The sequence below is a fragment of the Cervus elaphus genome, chromosome X (assembly GCF_910594005.1).
Source record: "Cervus elaphus chromosome X, mCerEla1.1, whole genome shotgun sequence".
Classification (NCBI taxonomy): Eukaryota; Metazoa; Chordata; class Mammalia; order Artiodactyla; family Cervidae; genus Cervus; species Cervus elaphus.
Window position 1 is genome coordinate 81847051 of NC_057848.1, and position 15231 is coordinate 81862281.

At 41.4% G+C, this 15231-nt stretch overlaps 1 protein-coding gene and 1 pseudogene across 3 annotated transcripts in view; both read left to right on the top strand.

Annotated features, from left to right (window-relative positions):
* The first annotated feature begins 500 nt into the window (after positions 1 to 500).
* DRP2 (dystrophin related protein 2) overlaps positions 501 to 15231 on the top strand; it is a 49800-nt gene continuing 35069 nt past the window's right edge. The window contains exons 1-2 of one of the 3 annotated variants that reach the window (XM_043896802.1): positions 501 to 744; positions 2619 to 2686. The gene's annotated coding sequence lies outside the window, so the exon portion shown is untranslated. Of the gene's footprint in view, positions 745 to 2299; positions 2444 to 2618; positions 2687 to 15231 lie in introns of those variants that run through there. The other 2 variants (XM_043896801.1, XM_043896803.1) reach the window with 2 other exon arrangements.
* LOC122691053 lies at positions 11849 to 11938 on the top strand (annotated as a pseudogene).

A 15231-nucleotide genomic window follows, 5' to 3' on the forward strand; every position in this document is an offset into this window, starting at 1 on the left:
CTAAAGGGAAGGTAGACATTTTGAGTAGAGAAAATTGCTTGAAAAAGGCACAAAAGATTAGAAAAACTCTCTGGGGACTTCTGTCCTAGTCACAGTTGTCTCAATGACCTACCCCTAGGCTTGACATCTGATCAGGCCACTAGAACATAGATGCAGGCAGTATAGCATCATGGTTAAAAATTCGGGCATTGCCCAGAGAGATCTAGTGTAAGTCTTAGCTCCATAATGCATGGCTGTGTGACCTTGGGCAAGTCATGTAACCTCACCATGTTATAGAGCTTTATCTATAAAGTGGGGCAAATAATAGAAGCTATTTTTAATCTACTGTGTGGATGAAATGAGCTAATAACGTATGCAAAGCACTTTGAACAGTGCCTGGCCTGAAGTAAATTCTCAATAATGTTAGCCATTATTATAATCTAATAATTAAATCTTAATTGTTGGTCACTGATAATACCTTAATGTCTTTTGTCTCATGGTAATATCCTCATTTTTCACAGGAGGTCTGAGTGCCTGAAGTAAAGGAACAATGATTCCACGATGATTGGGTCAGTGGGAAGGAGATTTGGGGAAAGATTTTGTTGTATCCCTCAAAAGAAACTCTGTGGGTTTATTTTCCTGGAGGCTGGTACTGTCTTTTTGTATCTGCTGCCTGAATGTCTTCTAGAGATAGAAAAATGAAGAAGGATTCTGAGTGCTTACGGTGATTTGGGCAGTTCCAAGTGCAGTCAAGGTGGGGAACAAGTAAGTATCCCATCTGGTTCATTCTCCTTCCTCCTTCTAGATTTAAGCTCGGCTTTGGATTGACCCACCAGCCTACTGGTGCCAGGGGTGAGATTGAAGTTAGGTTGCGTGTGATTGGTGTGTGTTCTGCGCTGTGCCAACCCAAACAGTATCTCAGAGTGTTTCTCTAATCTTTCTTCTAGCCAACTCCCCCTATCCCCAAGTCATTCCAAGTCAGGTGTAAAGGGCTCCTGGGGCCCTGGGTCAGGATGGTGCTGAAAAACCCTGCATGCTGGTAGGGCTAAGACTGGGGCCAGGCAGGGCAAGGCTGGGGAGCTCAGAAATGCTCTGTCAGGGGTGTGTAGGTTGAGAAGCTGGGATGTGCTTCCAAAAACCCTTCAGAAATCAAAGGCCTTTTCTGCGCTGGCATGGGGGCCTGGCTGCTGCTGAGGAGGGATCACTCACTCAGCTCTGAAAGCCTTGTTTGCTGGAGGGAGCAGTTGGTTCCCATTTTGTTTGTTTGTTTGTTTTAAAAAGGAGATCAGGCCTTGTGGATAATCTTTCACTGAAACCAGCAGCTTAAGTTTTTGACATTTTATCTCAAAAGAAAACACACACACGTGCTAGTTATTTCCTATCTGAGAATTTTCTCTAACGGTCATAATAATGGTATTAATTCTCAGTCTTTGTAGAAACTTTGTCAACACTAGTGCCAAGTCCTTTGAGCCAGGAAGTGTATTCTCTTCTAAACTGCAGTGCCATCAGAGCTTATAAAGTTCTTAGAGGCAAATGAGTGAAATTAAGCAACCCACCCCCAAACCAATCTGCTTCTCCCTGTCATACACACCCTGTTCTCAGAAATGGAGAGAGGAGAGAAGAATGCTTCTCTTATTCCTTGCCCTGGCCTGGAGCTACGGGGTCTTTAAGTATAAGTGTGTTTGTGTAAGAGGATTGGGGTGGGGGCTTTCTGACTGCCATTGATCCATCCATCCACCCCATTTACTCATTCGGTAAATCTTTATTGAGTTAATGTATTGTGCTCTGGGCACCCTAAAAAGGGACATGATTGTCTCCATCTCTTCAGTTGTTTCTCCCATGTCTGGCAGTGTGTTTGGCATTCATACCCTCTTCTCTTAAACAGAGGTAACAGCTAAAAGAGTAAAGCCTAGTATGGATAGAAGGAAGGAGAGTGACTGGGGTAGTGGCTGAGTGGAGGCATGAAGGAACTGTGTTTTCTCAAATCATTCAGGGTGCATTTTGCTCTCCTTATGGTCAAGGATTTCTCCACCTTTAGATCTAAGAGGAGGTGAGGATGGAACTTAACGGGTGACTGGCAGACTGCCCTGGGCCCAAGACTCTACCTTGGGTACCAGTGACGATTCTAGAGCTGAGTGTTTCAACCTCCAACACAGAAACTGAATCCTGGACTGGCTACTGAGGGATCATGCCAGCTGCTGGCTCTGAAGTTGGCTTTGGCTCTGAGCTCGATCTGTGGAAGTTGGGGCCCAGGCTCCTGGCTCAGCAGCTTGTATTGATCTCCCAGCCTCTTTTGTCTCCTCCTCCCCAGTGGAAGCCTCTCCCCCTCTGCCTCTCAGCCTCTTCCGCTTTCCTCTTCAGCTTCTAATAAACTGAAATCTCAGAACCGCCAAGGCTCTGGTAGTTTCACAAAACTGTCCTTGCTCTTCCTGCATCTGCCTGGTCAAGGGTATCTTTGCCTGAGGTCGGATAGATGCTATTACTGCCAATGATATGATTGCATAGCAACACAGAGCGGCTCCGAGAGAGGGGAGGAGGGGCAGGGGAAGGAGGACAGGGAGGTGGAAGAGACGGAGGGAGAGTGTGCATACAGCAGCTGTCGGCATTCCTGTCTCAGGGACTTCTTTGCTGATTCACAGAAGCAGCCCAGCTCCAGCCACCCAGCTCCCAGTTGCCGCCTGATCCTCAGACCTGCCGGAATCAGAAGGTAGGCCACAGAGAAATGATTTCTGAGCCTCGCCCTTTTTCAGCCCACAGGGGGAATGACTGAGGGAGGGGAAGCTCCAGAGGTACTCTGTGTGTATGTGTGTGTGTGTGTATATGCACCTGCCTGCCTGCCATCTGCTTGTGCCTTTGGGGGAAAACTTACATTAAAAAATGCCCACAATGAAGTAGCTACCGCTTAGATTCATAGAAGGGAAAAAAAAGATGCCCAGGAATAGAAACTCCAGCCAATTTGAGCAAGTAGGGTCTAAAAATGAATAAGAGGAAGGTCCACAGTTTGCTGCTTTGAGAGGAGAGGGGTATTTATTTATTGACTTGTTTGTTTATTTATTTATATCTGTTCTCAATGACAGGCTTTTTGTCCATGGATGGACCTCCTGGTGGGAGGGAAGGGAAGGGGTGTAGAAAGCATTGGCTGAAAAGGGAGGACAGAGGAAACATGGGACCTCAGAGCAGGTCCCCTGAACAAATGATTGTCTGGCCAGCAGACAAGACACAGCAGTGCTTCCTTGGAGCAAACTGGGCTCTGACCTAGGAGGCTGGGGTTGAAGGCACATCCTAATCTCTGCATTTACTTCCTGGCTCAGTCCAGCTTCCCCTCTTGCAGTTTTCCCCTTGGCTGCTCTCATTGATTTCCTTTCTACCCCCTTGTAACCAGGAGGCACCTCTTCACTCTTGAGAACAGAGCTTGGAGAGCTTTGAAACCAGGCTCACCTCTCCTGGAATCAAACACCCTGTTCCTTCTGCTCTCCTTAGCTTTCCCTGGCTTCAGGCCCTGTGCCCCAGCCTGGTGAGTGGGCCTGAGGCTATGTGGGTTAAGGCTTATCTTGCTTTTTTTGGTAGGAAGAGCCAGGCCTCAGAGGGATTGGGTCCCAGCCAGTAGCCAGGGCTGGGTCAGGCTGGGGTGGAGGGAGGTAGAGAGAGAGGAAGGGTAGCTCCCACAGCCTGGAAAAGAACATACTTTTCTCTTATGTTTTCTTTTTGATTGTTCAAAAGAAAAAAAGCCTTTTAAAAAAAACCTCTCTCTCTCTCTCTCCACCTTAGTGCCTGACTTTTCCAAATGGAATCCTTGTTTCTAGATTAAAGGCCCTCGGGTAAATCACCTTTTAAAAGGCCCAGTGACCGCCACAAACCTCAGGAGATTTCTTCTTTGGGCTTAGGATGGGGAGATGGTTCCAGAAAACCCTGGGACCATCCAAGGAACCCTTCCCCCCAAAAGGCAGTGCTGCCAGTGGAAGTGCTAAGTGTCCTGTCCCTGAAAGAAGAAAAGAGCCCCTCTTTTCCTGGGTGGGCTTGCCTCGACTGCAGTTCTGCCTCCTGTAAACCAGTGCCATGAAATGAGGGCACTTGGACAGGGCTCCTCTTCCCATGAGACTTGTCCCCCAGGCATTCAGCCTGAACTCTGTATCTGAGCACACTTCAGCTCCACCGTCACCTAAAGGAGGAAGCAGGGCTCGAAGCAGCGAAATTAGCAAAGGTCCAAGAGCCAGGTACAGAGGGGACATTCAGGAAACACTTTTAACCACAGACGTACAAAAGTTTCTGATGTGAAACCTGCCACAGTGTTAGAGAGGATTTGTTGTTCAGTCACTCAGCTGTGTCTGACTCTCTGCAATCCCATGGACTGCAACATGCCAGGCTTTCCTGTCCTTCACTATCTCCCAGAGTTTGCTTAAACTCATGTCCATTGAGTGGGTGATGTCATTCAACCATCTCATCATCTGTCATCCCCTTCTCCTCCTGCAAAGGAAGAATGGAATGGCAAACCACTTCAGCATTCTTGCCTTGAGAGCCCCATGAACAGTCAGAGAGGATAGGCTTTCACTAATGAAGACAGCCTTCTACACTGGTCAGGGACATTCACAGGAAACCCACTCTTGAAGTTAAATTAGGAAACTACATTCCTGTCTTAGGAAGGATTCTTCCACACACACATCAGTGACTGAAAGAGCAAGTGAGATAAATCCTTCTAGGATGACATTTACCAAACCACCGATGTTCCACAGAACACTGTTTGCAGAGAATGTTAATAGATTCTGTTTTAAAATAAGGAGTGGTGGTGGGGGGTGGGGTGTATTCTATGGTCCAATCTTTTTCTTTTTTTGAAAATGATTCATAACTGAATTCTCTTTTTGGACAGTCATCATATATATAAGTGTATTAAAGGCTTTGCGAAGTACTACTGTAAAGAAATCTGTTTAATTCTGTTCAACCCAGTGAAATCCACATGGATTTGACCAGGGACCTCTTTTCTCCATGGAAAAATTTTTGTATCTTGCACACACAGTGTTAGGAATTGCTGCTCAAAAAAATAAATAAATAAAAATCCTGGAATAAATTGACGTATGGAAAAAAACTTGTAAAATAATCTAATCCAGCACCACATTTTAAAGGGTGAAAATTTGAGAGGTTTAATGAAATTGTTCTTTTTGAGTATCTGAGAGAGTGAACCCATATATCCTCATTCTCAGTCCTTTATGCCCAATTGCTGTCCTTTAGCAGGTTCCCTGGGCTTCCTTGGTGGCTCAGTGGTAAAGCATCCATCTGCAATTCAGAAGACTCAGGTTCAATCCCTGGGTCAGAAAGATTCCCTGGAGAAGGGCACGGCAACCCACTCCAGTATTCTTGCCTGGGAAATCCCATGGACAGAGGAGCCTGACGGGTTACAGTCCATGGGGTCACAAAGAGTCGGACACGACTGAGCAACTGAGCACACATGCAGCAGTTTCCGTTCTGTGAAAAGAGTCCCAGGGAAAAGAAGCAGGTTGAAGGAATGATCCTGTCATTTTTAGTGAGACATTTGTACCTTACAGATTTCTTTAGTTATTTTGTTGTATCTGAAAATTCTGAATTTCCCTTTCAGCATGTGATTTGTTGCATTTTTTTATACAATGTGCTAGAAAATTTGGGGGTATTCAAAGAGGTGTAAAGAATAATATAATGAAAATCAGGATATTCACCACCTAGCTTAAGAAAAAACATCACCAATAGACTTGAAATCCTCTGTCTATCCTCTGTGATCAAAGTTCCTCTCATGCATTTATTTATATTTGTACTGCATATGTATGTGTCTTTAAGCACTGTATGCCACTGCTTTATGTTTTAAAAATGTATTTCAATGGTATGTATCCTTCTCCAATTTTTTTTCTCTTCAATGCTATATTTGTGAAATTCATCCACATTGTGACATGTGGCTCTGGTTCATTCACTTTTCACTGTTATATAGCATTCCGTTTAAGAAATATGCCATGATTTATTTATCCACTGCAGTTGACGGACATTTAGGCTGTTTCCAGTTTTGGGCTCACAATTAGGGCTACTATGATCATTTCTGTGGAGATATTCTTATGTGACTATTGCTATTGGCTATATATTTAGAAGGGAATTGTCCTGTCACGGGGTATGAGAATCTTCACTTTTGGGAGATATTGTCAGTTTGCTCTCCAAAATGGTTAATAATTTATACTTCCACCAGCAGTGTGTAAAGGTTTCAGATACATTGCATTAATTGTTTCTTTTTTCCTTTCCAATTCCTATATCTTTTATTTCATTTGGTTTTCTTTATCCTTTTTTTAATTGGAATATAGTTGAATGACAATATTGTTTTAGTTTCAGATGTATAGCATAGTGATTTAGTTATATACACACATATACATATATATTCATATTCTTTTCCATTATGGCTTATTATAGGATACTGAGTATAGTTCCTTGTGCTATAAGTAGGTCCTTGTTGGCCATCTATTTTATATATAGTAGTGTGTATATGTTAATCCCAAGTTCCTAATTTATCCCTCCCTCTTTTCCCCATTGGTAACCATAAGTTTGTTTATTAATTAGTTTTTATAATAAAATTCTCCTCATAAGGATGCATCTCTGATTTTTTTTCCAATGCAAAAGAAATTTTCTTTCTCAAAATTGCTTGATAGCTACCCTTCTCAGAAACACATTTCATTGTTTCCATTTGTAAATGAGGGGGTTGGCCTAGATAATCTCTAAGGTCTCTACCAGCTTGACAATCTGTGGCCCATGATTTATTCATTAAGTGAGAGAATCTGAAGCAGAAACTTGGTTTTTGGCTACATTGCAGGAATTATTTTAGGAACACATAACAAGGTTTGGTACGAATGAAATGTGTGTCTCATATCTTAGTGCCATGCTGTCAGGTAGAAAGGCAGTGCTGTGAGGGGAGAGCCATTGTGCAGTGTCACCTTGAATTGGAGAGAGGAATCCGTACTCACAAAATAGGGTCTTCTTTTCACTACCTTGTTCTTTCCTGAGCCTCCCTATTTATTTTCATCCAAGAACAATAAATCCTTGTTATAAAAAACTTTATACACACAAACAGACAAAGTGTATAAAATCAACATGAGAGTCCCCTTAACACAACTCTCCAGAAGAAATGTCACTGAACAATTTGTGTATCCTTGTAGGCTTTCTTTCTGTGCATACACAGAAAGAAGAGATTTTTCATGTTTTTTTTTTTTTTACAAAATTGGAGTTATACCAGACACATTCACTCTGAAACTATTTTAAAACCTAAAATACATATCTTTGGCATCTGTTCAAATCAGTGGGTACAGATCTACCTCTTTCTTTCTTTTTTTTTACCTCTTTCTTTTTTAACAGCTACATAATATTTCATGGCATGGTGGTTTAGTCACTAAGTTGTGTCTGACTCTTTTGACCCCATGGACTGTAGCCTACCAAGTTCCTCTGTCCATGGGATTTTCTAGGTAAGAATACTGGAGTGGGTTGCCATGCCCTCCTCCAAGGGATCTTCCTGACCCAGGGATCAAACCCAGGTCTCCTGTACTGTAGGCAGATTCTTTACTGACTGAGCTATCAGCGAAGCCCCTGTCACTTCATGGCATGAGTGACCGCAATAAGAGAAAAGACTTGAGTGCTTGCTAGATGGTAACTGTGAATTAAGTCCTGACAACAAGGCTGTCTATGAAGTACGTCTTTCTGTTATCCTTGTTTCACAGATGCAGGGACTGAAATACGAAGTCAGGGATCTTGTCCAAACCTGTGCTGATAGGTCGAGAAGCCAGGATGCAAACCCGAGTGTGCTGGCTCAGAGCCCACACCTTCACTGTCAGGCTGTGCCACCTGTCTGACACAGTCCACTTAACTAGTCCCTTGTTGATGGACATCTGAGTTGATTGCAGTCTTGCTATTGCAACCAAAAAACTGCAGCAGATACCCTCATCCACCTCTGCATATATTTGTGTAGGCTAGGTTTCTAAACTTTCCCAGTTTATAGGTAGAAAGAGTTTATTCATTCATTCAAAAAATATTTACCTAGCTCTTAGGCACTGGGGAAGCTCTGAGGTCAGACTGGGAGAGTTGACCAGATGTCCTGGGAAGGTCATTTAAATGGTCTGTAGGATTTGCCAGCTGGGTGATACCCCAGACCCACTGCATCCTGTCCATTCTTAACTGCTTGTGTCTTTGCCTGGGTAGTAGCATGTCTGAGTCAGCCCTTGGGCTCCCAGCTGGTGGCCCAGAGCCACGAATTTTCTCTACTTGCCAAGTGTTGGTGACCACAGTGCCTCAGAGCCCAAGTTCTAGAATTTACAAAGGCAGAAGAGTGTAGCAGTAAAGAACTTGTATTCTGGGACACACTGGCCTTGGATATAAATCCCAGTTCCCTACCTCATAGTCACAATATCACTTTGAACAAGTTACTTACTGCTGTGTGCCTCCATGTTCTTATCTACACAATATAGACAGCAGTAGTAACTACTTCATAAGATTGTCCTGAGGATTCCATGACTTCCTGTATGTAGACTGATTAGTTAACATACACAAAACATAGAATAAAGTAAATTTTAACTGTTACTGCTTTTTGGCTATGGAAAAGCTGCTATATCAACCTTTCCATAAAACAGTTGATGATGTCTGTGGTACTTTGGTGAGGAGTTGGAAAGAAGGGAGAAAGTAGCTGTTAAATAGCTAATGTATTCACACACCTCAAAATTCCAAAGGTACAGAAGGATATTCAGTAAAAACTATATCTCCTATTGGTGACACTGCTGCTAAGTCGCTTCAGTCGTGTCCGACTCTGTGTGACCCCATAGACGGCAGCCCACCAGGCTCCTCCGTCCCTGGGATTCTCCAGGCAAGAACACTGGAGTGGGTTGCCATTTCCTTCTCCAATGCATGAAAGTGAAAAGTGAAAGGGATTTTTAATTTTATTTATTTATTTATTTTTGGCTGTGTGGGGTCTTTGTTGCTTTTGCACAGACTTTCTCTAGTTGCAGTGAGTGGGGGCTACTCTCTAGTTGTGGTGCACAAGCTTCTTTTTGCAGTGCTTCTCTTGTTGCAGAGCAGAGGCTCTAGGTGTGCGGACTTCAGTAGTTGCAGCACTCGAGCTCAGTAGTTGCGGCATGCGGGCTTAGTTGCTCTGCGGCATGTGAAATCTTCCCAGACCAGGGATTGAACCTGTGTCCCCTGCATTGGCAGGCAGACTCCTATCCAGTGTGCCACCAGGGAAGTCCCGGTGACACAGGGCTTTTGTGGATGTAAATAATTATTCTATTTCTCCACCCAAGCAGAGATTACATGGGGATTTGCTTTGTCATAATTCAATATATTTTACACATATATTTTATGTACTTTTTGTAAGTTATATTTCTCAGTTTTAAAAAGAGAGAAAATAAGGGAAAAAAATTTCAAAAGAGTGGAAGGAATTCTCCCATCTGTTTAGTAGTCACTTGGTTCCCTTCTCCAAAGACAATCTACATTAACAGGTTCTTTTGTATATTTCCAAAGGTATTTTATTGTACATATAAGCACATGTTTTGTTTTAAAACAGATTAAACTAACCACTTTTTTCTTATTTTCTTTTTACTTAAAACTTTACCTCAAGAGATCATTCTATATTGGCGCATAAAGAGTTAGTTCCGGTTTTAATAGCTATATAGAATTCCATTGTATGCATACACCATTATTTATTTAACAAGTCCCTGAGTAATGGACATTTAGGTCGTTTGCAGTTTGTTTGTTTTGTTTTGTTTGTTTGTTTTTCATTTCAAGCCTTGCTTCAAATGCTAATGTTCTGTATACATCATTCACACAAACACAAGAAATGTGTATATCCAAAGCCTTTCTCTTCATGTTATCTGGAATTTGTACCTACAAAATTGAGGAACTGTTACACTCACCTAGTTGGAGTTCAATTCAATACATCAAGTCAATTTGTGTCTCTTCCTAATTCCCTTTCCCCACTGGTAACCACTAGCGTTTTCTGTATCTGTGAATCTGGGGAATCTGTTTTAGTTTTGTTATATATACTTGTTTGTTTTATTTTTTATATTTCACATAGTACTTGTCTATGCGTAAAATAATCAACAAGGATATATTGTATAGCACAAAGAACATAGCCATTAGTTGATAATAACTTTAAATGGAGGATTATCTATAAAAATACTAAATTATTATGTTGCACACCTAAAACAAATGTAATATTGTAAACCAACTAAACTTCCATTTAAAAAAAATGAAGTCACTGATACCTGCTCTGTGTCTGGCTCTGTGTTTAAAAATGTGTGGAGTAGAAATTAATAATGGGTATGAATTTTGTCCTCTACTAGCCAACAATCTTGCTTTCATGCTGAAATCATGGTATTCCCCATATGTTTTTAAAGCTTTTATCTCTGCCCAAGTTAAACAGTGTCTCCCCCTGAATCCTCCTGGAAGGGCCTGTGTGTGGCTTTGAGAATTAGGAAAAGAGTATTCCTAGTGGGAAAAAGTCACAGCTGTGTATCTAGCAGGATCCCTAGGGGAGAGCACAGATGAATGAATTCTACCCCAAAAGCATCCTCCATACTACTTCATACACCCAAATCTTCCTCTCTCACCTTAGCTCAAAAACATCTCTTCCATAAATACATCCTAAATCCCTTCAACTTGAAAGGAACAGTTCCTGCTCTGTGACCTCTCATAACTTGATGTCTGTGTCCTGCAGAAGGTATGAATCATTTCTCCCTTAAGTGATACTTTCTTTGTTTACATGTCTTATTTTCCACACTTGGCCATTTGGGGACCAATTCAGATTCATCTCCAATTCTTCACAGCTTCTGCAAGTTAAAAGGAGAAGTAGGAAGAGAATCAATATGTACAGGTGGTAATTAGGACAGGATGGAGATAAATAAAGAGGCAGAAAGAAGAATCTTTATGTAGAACAAAGAGCCCTGGCCAGAAGTCAGGAGGTCCAGGTTCACTTTGGTCTCATCATCTTCATCTGTCTATGACAGATCATATGACAGACAGTACAGCAGGCTACAAAAGTATGTTCTACTAAAACAGCAAAAATTTTGATGTGTGGCAACTGTTAACATTAACATTTTAGCAAATCAAGGTCTAGAGAGGTGAAATGACTTGAAGTCACAGTCAATGGCATAATCTGAAAAGAGGAGAGGATAGTCATTCCAGGAACAGAAAGAGTTTATTCCTTTTTTGCCAGCATTGGGATTAGAAAATCTGAGTTCCCTGATACCTGGATTTGTTATTTTGTGAAGCATCAAACTCATATCAGGTCAGTAGAGGAGAATATGAAGGAAGGAATTTAATCTGTAGAGGGGTGAACCTCAAGAGAGAAAAAGAGTTTATGAAAAAAGAAATACAACTGGCCACTAAAAATGTAGGGGAAAAGTTAAGCATTTCAAGTAACTAAGGAAATACAAAGTAATTCTCAAGACGCCATCTTCACTTACAAAATTGGCAAAGATTTTTTTTAAAAAAAGAATATTCATTGTTGGCAAGTGTGCTGGGAAACAGGCTCTCTCATAGATTGTTGAGGGTGGTATAAAGTGATCTAATTTTTGTTAGGGCAATTTAGAAGGATGTATTATTAATACAGGGCTTCCCTGATAGCTCAGTTGGTAAAGAATCTGCCTGCAATGAGGGAGACCTGGGTTCGATCCCTGGGTTGGAAAGATCCCCTGGAGAAGGGAACAGCTACCCACTCCAGTATTCTGGCCTGCAGAATTCCATGGACTATACAGTCCATGGGTCACAAAGAGTCGGACACGACTGAGAGACTTTCACTTTCATTATTAATACAAGTGTGAAATTGGTTCATGCCCTTTAATCCAGAAACTCTCCCTTCTAGAAAATTATCTTAAGAATCACAAATATGGTGCTCGCTTTGGCAGCACATATACTAAAATTGGAATAATACAGAGAAGATTAACATGGCCCCTGTGCAAGTGACGCATTCCATATTTTTACACCAATACAGTATACTAACGCATATATATGGAATTTAGAAAGATGGTAACGATAACCCTGTATGCAAGACAGCAAGAGAGACATAGATGTATTGAATAGTCTTTTGGACTCTGTGGGAGAGGGCAAGGGTGGGAAGATAGGGGAGAATGGAATTGAAACATGTAAATTATCATATGTGAAACAAATCGCCAGTCCAGGTTTGATGCATGATACAGGATGCTCGGGGCTGGTGCACTGGGATGACCCAGAGGGATGGGATGGGGAGGGAGTTGGGAGGGGTTCAGGATGGGGAACACATGTACACCCATGGCGGATTCAAGTCAATGTATGGCAAAACCAATACAATGTTGTAAAGTAAACTAAATAAATAATTTAAATTAAAAAAAGAATCACAAATATGCACAAGGCTATAAACTGCAGTGTGACATGTTTTACTGTTAAAATAAATTATGCTTTATCCATTCCATGGAATATTATACAACAATGATTTAAGCTAACATTTATTGAATAGCATACTATTGCCAGACACTGTGCTAAGTTATTTAAATACATTATTAATTTTTAGTCACTAGAACAAGACTACAAAGGCAGTCATCCCCATTTTACAGATGAGGGCCCTGAAGCTCAGAGAGGTTAATTTCTCCCAGGCCACACTGCTAATAGATTGAATAGAGTGGGTTTGACCCTAGGTCTGTCTGATGCCAAAGCCCATGGCCTCAACCACAGGACTCTATAACCTTTGCAACCATTAGAAGTCATATGTTAGAGGAATAGTTAATGAAATTTTAAACTGATCCTGATATAAATGGCAAATTTAAAAAGCATGATATAAAATTATAGCTCTATAATTAATATATAAATAATATGATGACAATTTTATTTCCAAAGTGCAAGTATATATTTTTCACAGAAAAACTACTGTAAGGATTCATACCTGTTAGTAATGGCTGGCTACCTCTGGATAGTAGTAGTATAGGTTATTTTTATTTTCAGTTATGATTTTCTGTATTTTCCATTTTTCTATAAAGAACAGGTATTGCTTGTATAATCAACAAAAATTAAAAATGTTAATGTAAAAAGAGGTCTGAAAGCAAAACTTTTGTAGCCTTCATAGTTACAATATGTCCGTAGCAATACTTCATTTTTTAACTGTGTGATTAATTTTTTAAATTTAATTAATTAATTTTTTTCTTGGCTGCACTGGATCTTCATTGCTGAGTGTGGACTTTCTCTAGTTGTTGCGGCAAGTGGGGGCTAGTCTCTAGTTTTGGTGCTTGGGCTTCTCATTGCGGTAGCTCCTCTTGTTGTGGGTTTCCCAGGTGTTGCTAGTGGTAAAGAATCCACTTGCCAGTGCAAGAGATGCTAGAAACTCGAGTTCAATCCCTGAGTCTAGAAGATGCTCTGGAGTAGGAAACAGCACTTCACTCTAGTACTCTTGCCTGGAAAATTCCATGGGCAGAGGAGCCTGGTGGGCTATAGTCCATGGGGCCACAAAGAGTCAGATATGGCTGAGCACACAAACTTACTCTTGTTGTGGAACATGGGCTCTAGGGCACTCAAGCTTCAGTAGTTGCAGCACAGGGGCTCAGTAATTGTGGCTTGTGGGCTCTAGAGCACAGTCTTATTAGTTGTGGCACACAGGTTTTGTTGCTCCATGACACACAGAGTCTTCCTGGATCAGGGATCGAACCCATGTCCCCTGCACTGGCAGACAGATTCTTAACCACTGGACCACCAGAGAAGTCTTAGTGATTAATTCTTTTATATTGGTATTGGATCAGAGAGGAGCCATCTTTTCAATCATTCTTTGGGGTAATCTCTTTAGAGATGAGGAATTATGTAGCTGTGCGATCTCTAGGGACTTTGATCACAATAAAATGTCCTTCAGACCATAAGTTCTTGCATTTGTGTGATCTGTAATAGTCCCCAGTTTTTGGACCATGGACCCACGAGGAGGAGGGAAGGGTAACTTAGTTCAAGGAGTCCACAGATCTTTAAATGTATAAGTGTCTTTCTCACTCTGTAAGTACTAAAAGTACAGCTCCTTTGTAGGTGTGAGTGGGTGAAGTGAGATTTTTTTTTTAAATTTTAAGAAGGGGCCCTTATGTTGGGAACCACTGAAGTAGAAACTAAAAATGGTGGCTATTTAATCAGCAGTGTCAGGAATCATCCCTTATATGTAGGATCTAAAAGGACATAATACAAATGAACTTATTTACAAAACAGAAACAGATTCACAGACTTCAAGAACAGCTTATAGTTGCCGGAGGAAAGGATGTGGGAAGGGATAGTTTGGGAGTTTGGGGATGGACATGTACACACTGCTATATTTAAAATGGATAACCAACAAGGACCTACTGTGGAGCACAGGGAACCCTGCTCCAAGTTTTGTGGCAGCCTGGATTGGAGGGGAGTTTGGGGGAGAATGGATACATGTATATGTATGGCTGAGTCCCTCTACTGTCCATCTGAAACTATCACAATATTGTTAATCAGCTATACTCCAATAAAAATTAAAAGTTTTAAAAAAGAGAGATGTTCACTTCTTGCCATTGTATCAAAGTTTGCACATCTTTGTCCAGCATGAAAAGATACCACTTATATCATCTGCAATCATTATCTTAGCCACCCATCCTAATCAGATGTGTGTTCATTCACCAAACTGTCAATTGGTTTGGTACATTTAACTTTTTCACTCTTGTCTTACCTGTTGACTTCAAAAGCCGAACATGTCTCAAGAATAGCTTATTACAGAACACTGATCTCACTCCCCTACCACACCAAATTTGCTTCTTCTGTTTTCCCCTCCTGTTGTTGGCAACATTATTCATCTAGCTCCCACATTATAAGCCTTTAACTCCTTCACCTCTCTTACTTTTCATATCCAAGTGATCACTGAATCCAGTGTGCTTTACCTCTTCAATGTATCTCAATGCCATGTTCTCTGCTCCCTCCGCCCTGCAACTGCCTGCCTGTTTTGACAGCTTCTAAATGGATTCTTCCTTTGGGAGACTCACTCCACAAGGTAGACAGAGGGCTCCTACTAAAATGCAAATCTGGTTGTGTCACTCCCCTGCTGAAAATCTTCAGTACCTCCATATTGTCTACAAGATAAAGCCTAGAATCCTCTGCTTATCATTCAAGCCGTGACCCAATCTGGTCACAGCCTCATCTGGTACTCCCCGCCAAAGCACCTACCTGTACTCTGATCGGCACCATATATTTGATTTTTCTGCTGTTTGGAATGTTCTTTTTTGTTTTATATTCTCTGTCTAATGGCAATCCAGTTTC